This window comes from Schistocerca cancellata, chromosome 5, assembly GCF_023864275.1.
Source record: "Schistocerca cancellata isolate TAMUIC-IGC-003103 chromosome 5, iqSchCanc2.1, whole genome shotgun sequence".
Classification (NCBI taxonomy): Eukaryota; Metazoa; Arthropoda; class Insecta; order Orthoptera; family Acrididae; genus Schistocerca; species Schistocerca cancellata.
This window is the reverse complement of record NC_064630.1, coordinates 257,840,626-257,853,657: the sequence shown is the minus strand read 5'-3', so window position 1 is coordinate 257,853,657 and position 13,032 is coordinate 257,840,626.

Sequence of the window (13,032 nt, the reverse complement as noted above, 5' to 3'; positions counted from 1 at the left end):
CCTCGGCATTAGCTGATTTAAATCGACTTCATTCGCTTATCCATGTTTTGATTTTTTATATTCATCTGGTATTTTTCTTCCAGGACTCTCTCCTTTCCGTTCAACTGCTCTTCCAGATCCTTTGCTGTCTCTGATAGAATTAGAATTTCTTCTACTAAGACCAAAGATTTTATTTCTTATCCCTGAACTACCCCAAATTTTTCTACGGTTTATTTCACTGAATAACATTGCGGTTAGGCTAAAGGACTACCTTACTCCCTTCTCATCCACTACATTCCTTTAATGGCCCTCTACTGCTGTCTGGTTTCTGTGCAAGCTGTAAATAGTCTTTCGTTCCCTGTGCTTTAGCACTGCTATCTTCAGAATTTCAGAGAGTATTACATTCAACATTGTCAAAAGCTTTCTCTAAGCCTCCAGATACTATAAATGTACGTTTGCCTTTTCTTAACCTAAGATAAGTCTTAGGAGCAATATTGCATCAGGTGTTCATACATTTCTCAGAAATCCAAGTTGATTTTTCCCCCAGGTCGGCTTCTACCAGATTCCGGTTTTTCTGTAAACCATCCGTGTTAGTATTTTGCAACCATAACTTATTGAACTATTATGAAATGGGGGAATAATTTCTTTTGAAAGCTAACAGGAATCAAATGTGTATCCCTCAAATAAAATAAAATAGATAAAGTGAAATTTTTGAGCATTAATTGCTAAAGAGATCGATCACGTAGGGTATAGGACAATAGCATAAGTCTCAGAGTGGCATGGTGTCATAGCTTACTAGTCTTAATGTTGAAACTGAAATCCACTTTGTCGACTAAAAAACTGTAATCTTGAGAGACGGCAAGTTGATTTAGTCATGTGTACATATGGGTTTAATGCACTATTATCTAAACAGGAAGTAATTAGGACAGCATGACATTTATTAATGTCTGAGGTTACTATTAACAATGTCTGCAAGCTCATTAACATACAATATGAACAGCAAGGGTCCCTACACGCTTCCCTGGTGCTTACCCAAAATTACTTCTACATTCGACGATGACTCACCATCCAAGATAACGTGCTGCGTCCTCCCTACCAAAATATCCTCAATCTAGTCACAAATTTCACTTGATACTCCATATGATCGAACTTTTGACAATAGACGTAGTTGTGATACTGAGTCAAATCAAGAAACATTGCATCTACTTGACGGTTTTGATCCAGATCTTGCAGTGTAGACCGTGAGAAAAGTACGAATTGAGTTCCACATGACCGATGTTTTCACGATCAGTGCTGCTTGGCATGGGAAGGTCAATCTCTCCAAGATACCTAATTATATTTGAGCTCAGATTATGTTCTAAGATTCTACAACATATGTGAACGGTAGTATTGTGGATTACTCTTACTGTCGTTCTTGTATACGGGCTTGACCTGTGCTTTGTTCCAACTATCGGGCACGGTTTTTTGTTCGACGTGTCTAACATGGATTATCGTTAGAAGGGGGGCTAATTCAGCCGCAAATTCAGCATAGAATCTGATAATGATCCCATCGAGTCCTGAAGCTTTGTTCAGTTTTAACGATTTCAGCTGTTTCTCAACACCATTGATACTAATACTGATTTCATTCGTCTTTTCAGTTGTACGAGGATTAAATTATGGCAATTATCGTGGGTTTCTTTTTGTAATAGAACATTAGAAAACAAATTAAGTATTTCAGTATTTGAATTCCTACCCTTACTTTCGGTTCCTGTCTCATTAGCTAGGGGCTGGACACCAACTTTGATGTCACTAACAGCCTTTACATACGACCAGAATTACTTTGTGTTCTGTGAAAGATCGTTTGAAAATGTAGAGGGCTTCGCGCATTACTCTCTTTACAGCCAAACACGTTTAATTCAGCATCTCTCTATCTTCAGACTACGATTAGTTTTACACTGTTATGCAGCAGTCTCTGTTCCTTTAGAAATTTCCTTAGTGTGGCTGTATACCGTGGAAGGTCCCTCCCATTACCAACTGCCCTACTTGGAACATATCTATCTAGTGTATCATGCTCCCGACCTAAGCTGAATCTTCAAGTTCTTATTAAGATATGACACTACTGATTCTTTATATAGTTTGCTGTAGATATATACCTTTCTGGTTTGTTTAGCTATCCATTAGACTTTGGTAATCATTGTTGCCAAAACCGCTTCAAGATCACTGATACGAGTTCCGGTGCGGACTTTGTCAAAAAGGTCACGTCAGTTTGTTGCTGTTAGATGCAACACATTTCCATTATGCGCGGGATTCCGAACTACTTGCTCTAGGATCGATACCAGGCTGTGTCTACTGGATGACAGTGCACGCTTGTATCCGCTCCAACTTGATGTAACAATAAAGAGGTTTCCTGAAATCCGTGCGTCGTTCTGCACGTACCCACACTTCGACAAATTCCTGTCTCTCTCATTTGCCGACACAACCCACAAAGCCCAGATAGGAGAGCAGCTACGCCACCCGGAAAGACTGAAACAATGCTCCCTCACCACGGTCTGTTACACAGTATGGTGTTGCAGAGGAGATGCTGCCAAATGTATGCTCACATATAGATCCTTGTAGTAAGGGGTAGGTGTGATATTAGCATGTTCCTGTGACACCGAACTCGCCGTCTTCGTCACTGGTGAGGGGCTCGACTTCCATAGCTGTCCAGGCTTCACCTCTCAGTTTCTTCTGCTCGTGTGGCGGTAGTGTATCGTGTCAGGGCCGGAAGTGATACCTCAGGATGACTAGTTCAGAGTTAGCTTGGTATGGTCGCTGCAGGTAAGTGCTGCTTGCCGAGTTGCAGGGGGAGTTATGATATCGTTGGTTTGCCACAGTTCTAGCTGATTCTGATGCCAGGTGGTCCACCCGTTATTATTTGGGAGGACAACACCTAGACTATGATCAGTCCCCATGCTATTTTCTTTCATATTCTATTGTGAGCTGTAGTGAGGCTAGTTATATGCTATTCAGTCATTGTCTGCCAAGTATAGTTATGTAAGCAGGTTGTAGCTTTGAGGGTCTTCAGATTATGTAAAGGAAAAATGCAACACTTAGCCTTGTGATGTATTGTGACGATGGTCGCTACGGCCGAAACCGGTAAAGAATAAGGAACAATTCGTACAGCCATTTGTCGTTCTTAAGGATGTTATTTGGACCACACATGTGACACCACCACTAGAAGTGAACTAATCACAAGGATACTTATATGAAGTCAGTACTGATAGCACTATGATTCAGACTCGCCCACTCATTGGTTGCCTCTTTAATGAATCATTCGCAATAAAATGTGTACATTGATGAAGAACACAAAAGTAGTTTACTCTAGCTGTAACTCTACCAGAATTCGCTGTGTTATTGCAGATAGTGTGAATTTACTTGGGGCGGGCGTTTCTCGGTTCGGGTCAGGCGAGATGTTGTTGGTATGAGAGCAATGCCGCTCTCGTGCAGAACTGGTTTCCCGTTAGCTCGGCTTCTACTAGTTCTTCCATTCTTCTGCAAAGAATTCGTGTTACTATTACTTTAAACTGTTAGTTCTTGGAATTGAAATTATTACAAAGTCTGAGGGTAGTTCGCCTTTCTCATGTATCTTACACACCAGATGGAAGAGTTCCGTTATGGCTGACTTCGCCAACTACATCAATCGTTCTGACAGCTTGTCCCCTATTCCCAGGGCTTTTTTCCGACTTAGGTTCTTCAGTCCTACGTCATCATATCTCCCTTCTCAACCTCAACTACATCCACTTCCTACATGTTCATCTCCATTATATAGACAGTCTATATACAGTTCCACCTTTCAGCTTTCCCTTCTTTGCTTAGGACTGGTGTCATCTGATCTACTGATATTTATACAACTGATTCTCTTTCCTCTTAAGTCCGCTTTAATTTTTCTGTAGACAGTAGCTGTGTATTCCCCAGTGAAATATGTTTCTAAATCCTTACATTTGTCCTCTAGCGATTCCTGCTCAGCCATTTTGCACATCCTGTCAGTCTCAATTGTTAGACATTTGTATTCCCTATCTCTTATTCACTTACAAGATTTTTATATTTTCTCCTTTCATCAATTAAATTTCATATCCCCTGTATTATCCAAGCTTTTTATAGTTTTTTTTAAAAGCTTTTACAAGTCTTTTCATGTATTTGATCCTCTCCTGCTTCCACTGTTTCGTCACTCAATGCTACCCATGTGTCTTCTACTGTATTCCTTTCCCCTGCTCTAGTCGACTATTGCCTAATGCTACCTCTGAAACTATCAAAAACCTCTGGGTCTTTCAGCTTATCCAGGTCCCAGCTCCTTAACTTTCCACGCTTTTTGCAATTATTTCAGTTTTAATCTACAGCTCATGACCAATAAAGTGTAGTCAGTGGCCAAGTCTACTCCCAGAAATGCCTTACAGTTTAAAATCTGTTTCCGAAATTTCTCTCTTATGATTATATAATAACCTTCCAGTATCTCCAGGTCACTTCGACATAGACAGCTTTCTGTCATGATTCCTAAAGTAAGAGTTAGTGATGATTAATTAATGCTCTGCGTAAAATTCTACCAGGTGGTTTCATCTTTCAGTCCTCTCCGCCAGTCTATATTCATCTACTACTTTGCATTCTCTTCCTTTTCCTATTACCGAATTCCCCAGCTTGTGGGGATCAGGGGTGAGTTGCATTTTAAAAAGAGCTCGATGATGTTGGCATGTCAAAACGTATGGGAAAAATTTTAAAGGTGCTGACGAAGGTAAAATGAGGCAGCTGGTAACCCACTTTTCAGTTAGGGTCTTTTAAACAGGAGCATATTCGCCTTTGTTGTGGTCTGACAGGTGCAATTTTCCGCTGGTAGTTTTTGCTGATCCTGTCCTCTGGGAGCAGCTATAGTGAGGATTGACGCCGTCTGTTGCTGTGGTGCAATTCAAGGTGTCCACACCCAGGGGCAAGGGGTCGGTGTCATCCCGCACCCTAGCTCTCGGAAAAAAGAAAGACATGCAGTTTAGTAGGTGTTTTTCTTTCAAGAAAGTTATTTAAAAATCGGTATTGCCTACGTTTCTAAAAGGTCCAGAATTCGAATTACTTTGTGGATGTTAACAACTCGTCATTCGTGTTCCTAGATATTGAAAATACTCCATCCTCCCAAGGATGACTCCACACCCTAAATACAATAGTGTGGGCGCCCTTGGTGGAGTTATTACATCAGCTGTTGTGCCACGGTAATTTGCTGCTGATGTTTTTCCTGCTTCTTTAGAAATGCCACAAAACATTTTGATGTCGACACTTTTTTATATTGTTCATGATCACGTGTGAGCAGCCTCGCCGCTACCGTTGCGTCGTCACTGACAACAATTCTAAAAGTCGAGGATGCAATACCAAGACAACAGCTGAGAATGAAATGAAGCACGGTTGTAGCCTATCTGTCATTACAGTCAATTTGAACAAAGAACATGCAGTACAGGGAACTACAGAGAAAATTAGAAAACGAATAAAATTTCAGGGAAAATATACAACAACTATTTTATTTGCAGATTCGTTGTAATTCCGATGGGCGAGTTTAAGATCGAAGCGACAGAAGCTGTCACTTCTGACGCCAAGCCGAGAGGATCGCCAGAGGCGCTGCAGTTACAAGATTTCAATACAGTGTGTAACACAATTAACAATCAAAACTGACGTGGACGAAAGTGCATGTCGGAAAAGGGGAGGGGGAGAGGAGTGCGCTTAATGATAAGTCGCTTATGTGGAAAAATGTTCTGAAACCGTCCCTGTAGAGACAGTAGTCGATGTTGAGATTCAATGAATGTCATTGATAATGTCTTGAAAAGGCGTTAAAGGTTGAACGATTTTTGTCGTTATTGTCATCTTCAGAGTGACGAATGGTTTGATGTAGCTCTTCATTCTATATTATCCAGTGCAAGCCTCTTCAACTGTGCTTTACTACTGCAACCTAAATCGATTTGAATATGCTTACTCTATCCATGTCTAGGTCTCTATCTACAGTTTTTATCCTCCACGCTTCCATTACCAACTGGCTGTTTCTTGATACCTCAGGATGTTTCCTATCAACAGAACCTGTCTCATACCTGTACCAGCAGTTTCTTTCCCCAGTTTTATTCAGTATCTCCGCATTAGTTACGCGATCTACATTTCTTATCTTCAGTATTTTTCTATAGCATCGCAATTCAAAAGCGTTTAGTCTCTCCTTGTGTGGACTCTGTCGAGGGCGACACTTAAAACACATTCAGAAAAGACTTCTAAACACTTACAGCGAGACGTTAACAAATTTGTCTTTTCCAGAAATGAGTTTCTTGTTATAGCCATTCTGCACTTTATACGGTGAACGTAAATAAATGTACAACAAGAAGTTCTGCTCACTACAACACAAAACTGAAGAAAATAATTATGTTTCAAAATACCCTCAGGTTCCTTCAATATAAACTCCATTCTTGCTTATGACACCTTCCCAAAGTTTCGGTAAATTCTGTATTCGAGATAGGGCACTTTAATTTTTGAGTTGCTTGTTTACTGGGATTACCCCGCTAGAAGTTTCATCAGTTGAATAAAAAATTTTTTCACGCTCTTGTTCCTTCAAATTGGAAAACAAATCAAAGTCTGGTGGGCTCATATCAGGACTGCGTTGTTTGTGGGGAACTATTTACCGTCCATATTTGTTGAGCTTTTCTCTCACTAACAGGGCCAATAAGCGGTGTTGCATTATCGTGCAAACTGATGGCACCATCTGCAAGGATTTCAAGCCTGAGGACTTGTTTGACGAATTTTTGGGTGCAAAATATTTTGAAGAACCAGCTTTTAGTGAGCACCTCTTAGACGTCCGTTGGAAACTCTTTCTGTAACTGTATTTATGTCATACCTAAAGATCATCGTCAGTTTTACCTTGGTGGGATTTTTTCGGGATTAGAGGATCGAAATTTTTCCTTTGTGGCGACTGAAATCTCGTATCAAGGTTTCATCGAGTACAACCACCATTTTCAGAAACTGTTCTCCTTCTGTTCGATAACATTGGAACAGTTCTTCAGCTATTCTTTTGCGACGTGCTTTCTGCTCTTCACTCAGACTGTGTGGAAGCCACCTGGCGGCAACTTCTGTCATTTTTTTAGTTACGTTACTGTAAACTGAAGTGACATTGTTGCCTCATATACAATCACCTCACAAGCTTGTTTTATCTTCTCTCAAAATGTTGTTAACGAATACCTGACGGGTGTTGTCTGTCGTAGTTGATGACCTTCCACTTCTTGGATTGTCCTCATAGCTTACCCGATCTTCATGGAGACGAGCAGACCACCGTGACACTGTGCTACTTCACTATTCTATTCCCACACACCTCTCTCTATGCGTTGTAAACTTCCGTTGCGTTCTCTCCTCGCTGGGGTTCGATTCTCATGTAGGAATTCTGGTCATTACGTGTAATCAGAAGTGACTCGGTTTCAGCTTCCATTATAAATCTGAATTACTCACGACAAAGTCACGGGAACCGCCAAACACGTAAATGTCCGTCATGCCTAAAGTCTCGCTCATAACTGACGTGAATTTCAACTTGACTTTAGAAAAAGAGACTTTGAAAGCAGCTGAGGAACTGTATTATTTGGTTAACAAAACTTATGACGGCAGATGCAAAGAGCATATGAAGTACACACTGGCCATAGCAAGAAAAGTGGTTCTGAAAAAGTGGAATTTCTTAACATGGAATATAAATTTAACTGTTGCGAAACATGTTCTGGCAGTATTTGTTCTGAGTACAGTGTTATGTGGATATTTAGCGCGAACGACGACCATTACAGGCAAAAAGACGATAGGAGCTTTAGAAATATTGTGTATAAGAACACTGCAAATGAGTAGACGGGCAAATAGGGAAAGTATTGAAGATGTACTGAATTGAGTTGGAAAAAGAAGAGCTTTATGGTAAAACTTTAGTAAAGCAAAGATTTATATTGATACGGCACTTCTAGAAGCGTCTTGGAACATTAAATATGATAAAGAAGGAAGTCTGGGCAAGGGTGGAGCAATGGCAGAGAGAGACACCAAGTACAGTAAGCATGTTCAGGCAGTAGTAGGACACAACTGTTTCGCAGAATTGAAGAGGCTTCTTCAGGACAGACTCGCGTGGAAAGCAGCATAAAATCAAACCAGTCCTCGGACACAGGTCTGCACCAATATTATTCGCCCCCTATGTGTAGCGCACCTGTACGATCGCCGTTATAGCTCCTTCAGTGAGATATGGCGGCAGATTCAGTAACTTTCTCACGGGGTGGCGTTATCTGGCGGCTACTTGCGTCACGCTAACTGATTAGGAAACTGCGATGGTCTTGACACTTTCATGAGGACGTTTACCTTTCTGTTACAGTTTCGAAATATGTACTCTTCGAGTGGATAGCAAATAACAGACTCTGCGTCAGATGACGAGAGAAGTGCCGAGGCAAGATGGACAGACTTTTTACGTAACCATGCCTGTTGCTGCGTCTTGATACGTGTAGGCAACTGGTAAACTATCGGTGTTCTCAATACATCAATTGCTATTCGCTCCAAAGACGCAAGCCGCATAACTTGGATATTCAGAACTGGAGACTGTTTCTAATCTACCTGAACAACTTGTTTACGATCATCGATGAATTCTGGAAGAACTGCCCCGATACTATGCCTTGACCTGTTTGTCTGCGACCTGAAGCTATTTTGTTTTGGACTGTAATATTACCATGCCATTAAACTGTAGTTTAGCATCTTATGGATTTCTTTTTCCATTAACCCTATATGGTATTAAAGCTGAAATTTTTAGCACTTGAACAGTTTAATTATACACATCTGTTAAGTAGTGTTACCCCACCTTTCGTCCACTTCCCATACGAGAACATACTCAGGCATCACATGTCTGAAACGTGTCCGACGGGCAAGCAGAATGCATCACCTCATAAAGCTTTTGACCTACTCCTGTCACTGGAGTGTAACAACGTTTACCGCAACCCATTGGTGTAAGCGACCTCTTGCCAGATTGGGACGTACAATGGCGGTGTTCCTACACCCAAGCTAATCTGTGTATACGCGTGAAGTACATCTGTTTATGGCATATCTCCTGTGGGACGAACTTTGCAACATTCTGCGACCATCAGCGAAAAGACGTAGGTGCGGCTAAAGTATGTGCAAAGTCATTGGCGTGTAACATGGACAGCAACGGTCCTAAGAGGGGTCTTCAAACGGTAATATACGCATTATTATGGCTGGCCAAGAAACTTTCATTTAATGCCGCACTACACTTCACGGTGATACTAAGTCACTGTAAACAAAAGTCGGGAGGTTCTACCAGTTCGATCAGTTCCTCAGTGACAGAAATCCGCTCCTTGGTCACGAAGCTGTGTGAACGTCCCCACCATTGTGATAGTCTTTCCTCTCAGATGTTCTTTCAGCTTGCCAACAAGACATTTTCGTTTGTGGTGGATATCGATAGCCTACCTTCCCGAACCGTGTCGCAGACATTTTGTGGCCTTTATCAAATTATTGGCACTAATTCACTATGGCTGTACACGACACTGCATTTGGTTCGTACGCTACCAGAATTTCGCGGTGAATCCACATGAATTTTAGACGTTAAGACTCATACTTTCCCCGAGTACTTCAACTTCGGAGTACGTCTGGCGTTGCAGTTTCACTCTATGCTGTCCATGTTATCCATAGCGCAACAGAACTGTGTCCAGAACAAGTACTCTCGTCAGATATTACACCATCCTTGTTGCTCAGTTTTCTTAGCGCGGGATAACAAGTGTAACTTACTTTGTTAAGTCCTTAAGTATTGTACACTCCAGGACAAGAAATAACAAAAAGTCCAATGAATTATCCGAATCTGGCGGAAATTAGTAGGCGTGATGTATATGAACATGCAAACACTTTATTTGTAAAAACACAGAGTTTCATATCACCGCACACTCCGCTGTAGAGTGAAATTGCATTCTGGAAGTTATTACAAGTTTAGAATAACTGCATGCAGTTATTCGGCTTAGCACTGATTGACAGAGTTGTTGGGAGTCCTTCTGGAGGATGTAGTGCGAACTTCTGACAACTGGCGTGTTGGACTGTCAAAATCCCGAGCTGGTTGGAGGGCTCTGTCCATAATTCTCCAAACGTTCCCGATTATGAGAGATCCGGCGACCTTCCTGCCAAGGTATGATTTGGAAAAAACAAAGACAAGTAATAGAAGCTCTTGCCGTGTTCAGGTGGGTATTATCTTACTGAAATGTAGGACCAGGACGGTTTGCCATGAAGGACAAGAAAACGAGATATAGAATATTTCCGACATACTGCTGTGCTGTAAGAGAGCCTGCTATGAGAAGGATGACATTCCAGACCATCACTGTTGGTTGTTGGGCCGAATGGCGGGTGACAGTCAGGTTAGTATCCCACCGCTGCCTGGAGCGGTTCCAGACATGTTTGCGCTTATCATCAGACCATTGCACTCCAGTCATTGAGTTTCCCGACCGAAGTCGAGTCTGGAAACGCCCCATACAGAGGTGGAATACTGCCTGAATCTCGCCCTTCATACAGCCTGACATCCAGGAATAACGGCCTGGAGTGCTATTTCTTTTCATAGCAGAATCCCTTTGGTTGCCATCCGCGGCAACTTTCAGTATGGCGGTACTTCCACGATATCCCGCGTCCCGTTTTCTTCTCCTTCATGGCGAGCCATCCTGAGCAAGATTTCAGCAAGATAATCTCCACCCACACACGGCGAGAGTTTCTGTTTCTTGTCTTCTTGCGCGTCAAACGCTGTCTTGGCCAGAAATGTCACCGTTTCTCTGCCCAACTGAAAACGTTCGGAGCATTATGGGCAGGGTCCTCCAACCAGCTCGAGATTTTGACAATGTAAAGCTCCAATTTGACACAATTTGGTACGTCATCCCTCAGCAGGACACCCAACAACTCTTCAATCAGTGTCACGACGAAAAACTGCTTGCATGATGGGCACAGGTGGACCAAATCGTTATTGACATGCTGACTTTGGGAAGTTCTTTCTTCCGAAATTTTGAACATTTGTTTTTATCCACATGTGCAGCATATCTACCTATTTCCGACCCATTTAGAAAATTCCTTTGTGGTGCGCTATTTCTTGTGTTTTATAATATACCACTTTCGGCGAGTGGGCGCTGGACAAAAAGTGTTGCATCTTCTTCGTCAGGTTATTTTTTATCTAGTCACAAACCTCGCAGAAGCTCTTATGAGTCAGTTTCATTTCGTGTATCCGTGGGACGGACGATATCAACGGCAAAGAGTGTCATTAGAGTCTCGCATAATCGTCTTATTTTCGCGACCCTATTGCGATTACAAAGGGGGCGGTCATTTAAGATCTGCGGTAAAGTATGTTCAAGCGTGGAGCTAATTGACTCAATAATCAGCATAAAACTTCAGAGAGACGCCATTGGTTCATTGGAATTTTTTTCCCTTAGGAATTTAAGCCGTGCTTTTATTTATAAATATAACAAAGGCATCGTAGACTTCCCGCGTATCTGCTTTGTAGGGACCTGCAGTCGACATTTTAGACACGATGAAAGCAGAGAGCTCCCAATGGAATAAGATGTTGCCATATCTGCGATCTGGTTTCCCGATGCAGGAAGCCACGAGCAGTCACGAAACACTAGGAACTCTTCTGGTTCTTAGATACGATCGTAATATCAGGTTGAGGGAATTGTTTGTTGCGTTCGGTCATCAGACAGCACCCATACTGGACATTACCCAACAAAGGAAAACACTAACTCTGCTAGCAAGCCCAGACTGCAGTTATGGTGTGGCACGTTATTATAGTAATAACAATATGATAAATTCCTTATCGTACACTGACAAAGAAACTCAACACCAAGAAGGAGTTGTGCGATGTATACGAGAGTTGGTGGGCGGGTTTCTATATCTGAATGCTGATGTCCATTCGAGTTTCCCACCAGTCGCATAATAGTGGCGCTAGCAGCGCAACTATGAGGAAGCAAGTCAGGTTTGTTTCAAATAGAGGCAGAGGTAGACATATATGAGGATTTACCAAAATCTTTATTAGCCAATTCAACAATATGATAAGTCCGATAGGCGATGATGTCTCTATCGACGAAACTCTCGAGGCCAGGAACATTGGGAACTCCTGTCCCACCACGTACAATGGCTACAGTAAGCCATCCGTTACCATGTGTGAATGTATCATTGGTGTCTATGCTGAAGTTAATTTTGCAACCATGAAAGATACATGGACCATCCACAAGTGCTGTTGAAGCAATGTTTTTGATGGCATTTTTCTTCTTGTCTGCGGCTGAAGTGGTTAACTCAATGTTTTCGATTGTTTTGTAAACTGTTTTTCGCGCGCGGCGGCGGTAGCGTCTGTTCCCAATGTTCCCAATGTTCCCAATGTTCCTGTCCTCGAGAGTTTCGTCGATAGAGACATCATCGCCTATCGGACTTATCATATTGTTGAATTGGCTAATAAAGATTTTGGTAAATCCTCATATATTTCTACCTCTGCCCTATCCATGTACACACGTAGTAAAAGAAAAATAAATGTAAACGAGTCTGTGTTTGTTTGGATTAAAGGGAAAGGAGTATGTGAATACATTAAATTTTTTGGTGACTGTACTGTATATTTTCTTAAATAAAGTTATTGATTTACAAGACCAATTGATCTGTAGCGTAGCCCAACATGAGGTTAGGTTGGGAATTTTTTTTTGGCAGTGGTATCTTTGAAATTGGAGGTGGTGAGTTGATGCTAGTCACGAATACCTAATTTAAGGAGACAAAGACTGAAAGCGTTATTCATGAGAATGTACGGTCGGAAGAAGGGCGTGCTCTGGATGGCCATGTTTCCCTCTTGAGAGGGAAGACCATTGTGTTCGGTGTGTGGCTCTGGAAAATCGTACTGCATCTGCAGCAGCAACCTGAGCATCAGTTGGCACCACAGTGACACAACGAACTATTACAAATCAGTTACTTAAGGGGAGCTCTGAGCCAGACGCCCTGTGGCACGCGTTCCACTGACCACAAATCACCCCCATTTGCGACTTCAGTGGTGTCAAGCGAGAGCTCGTT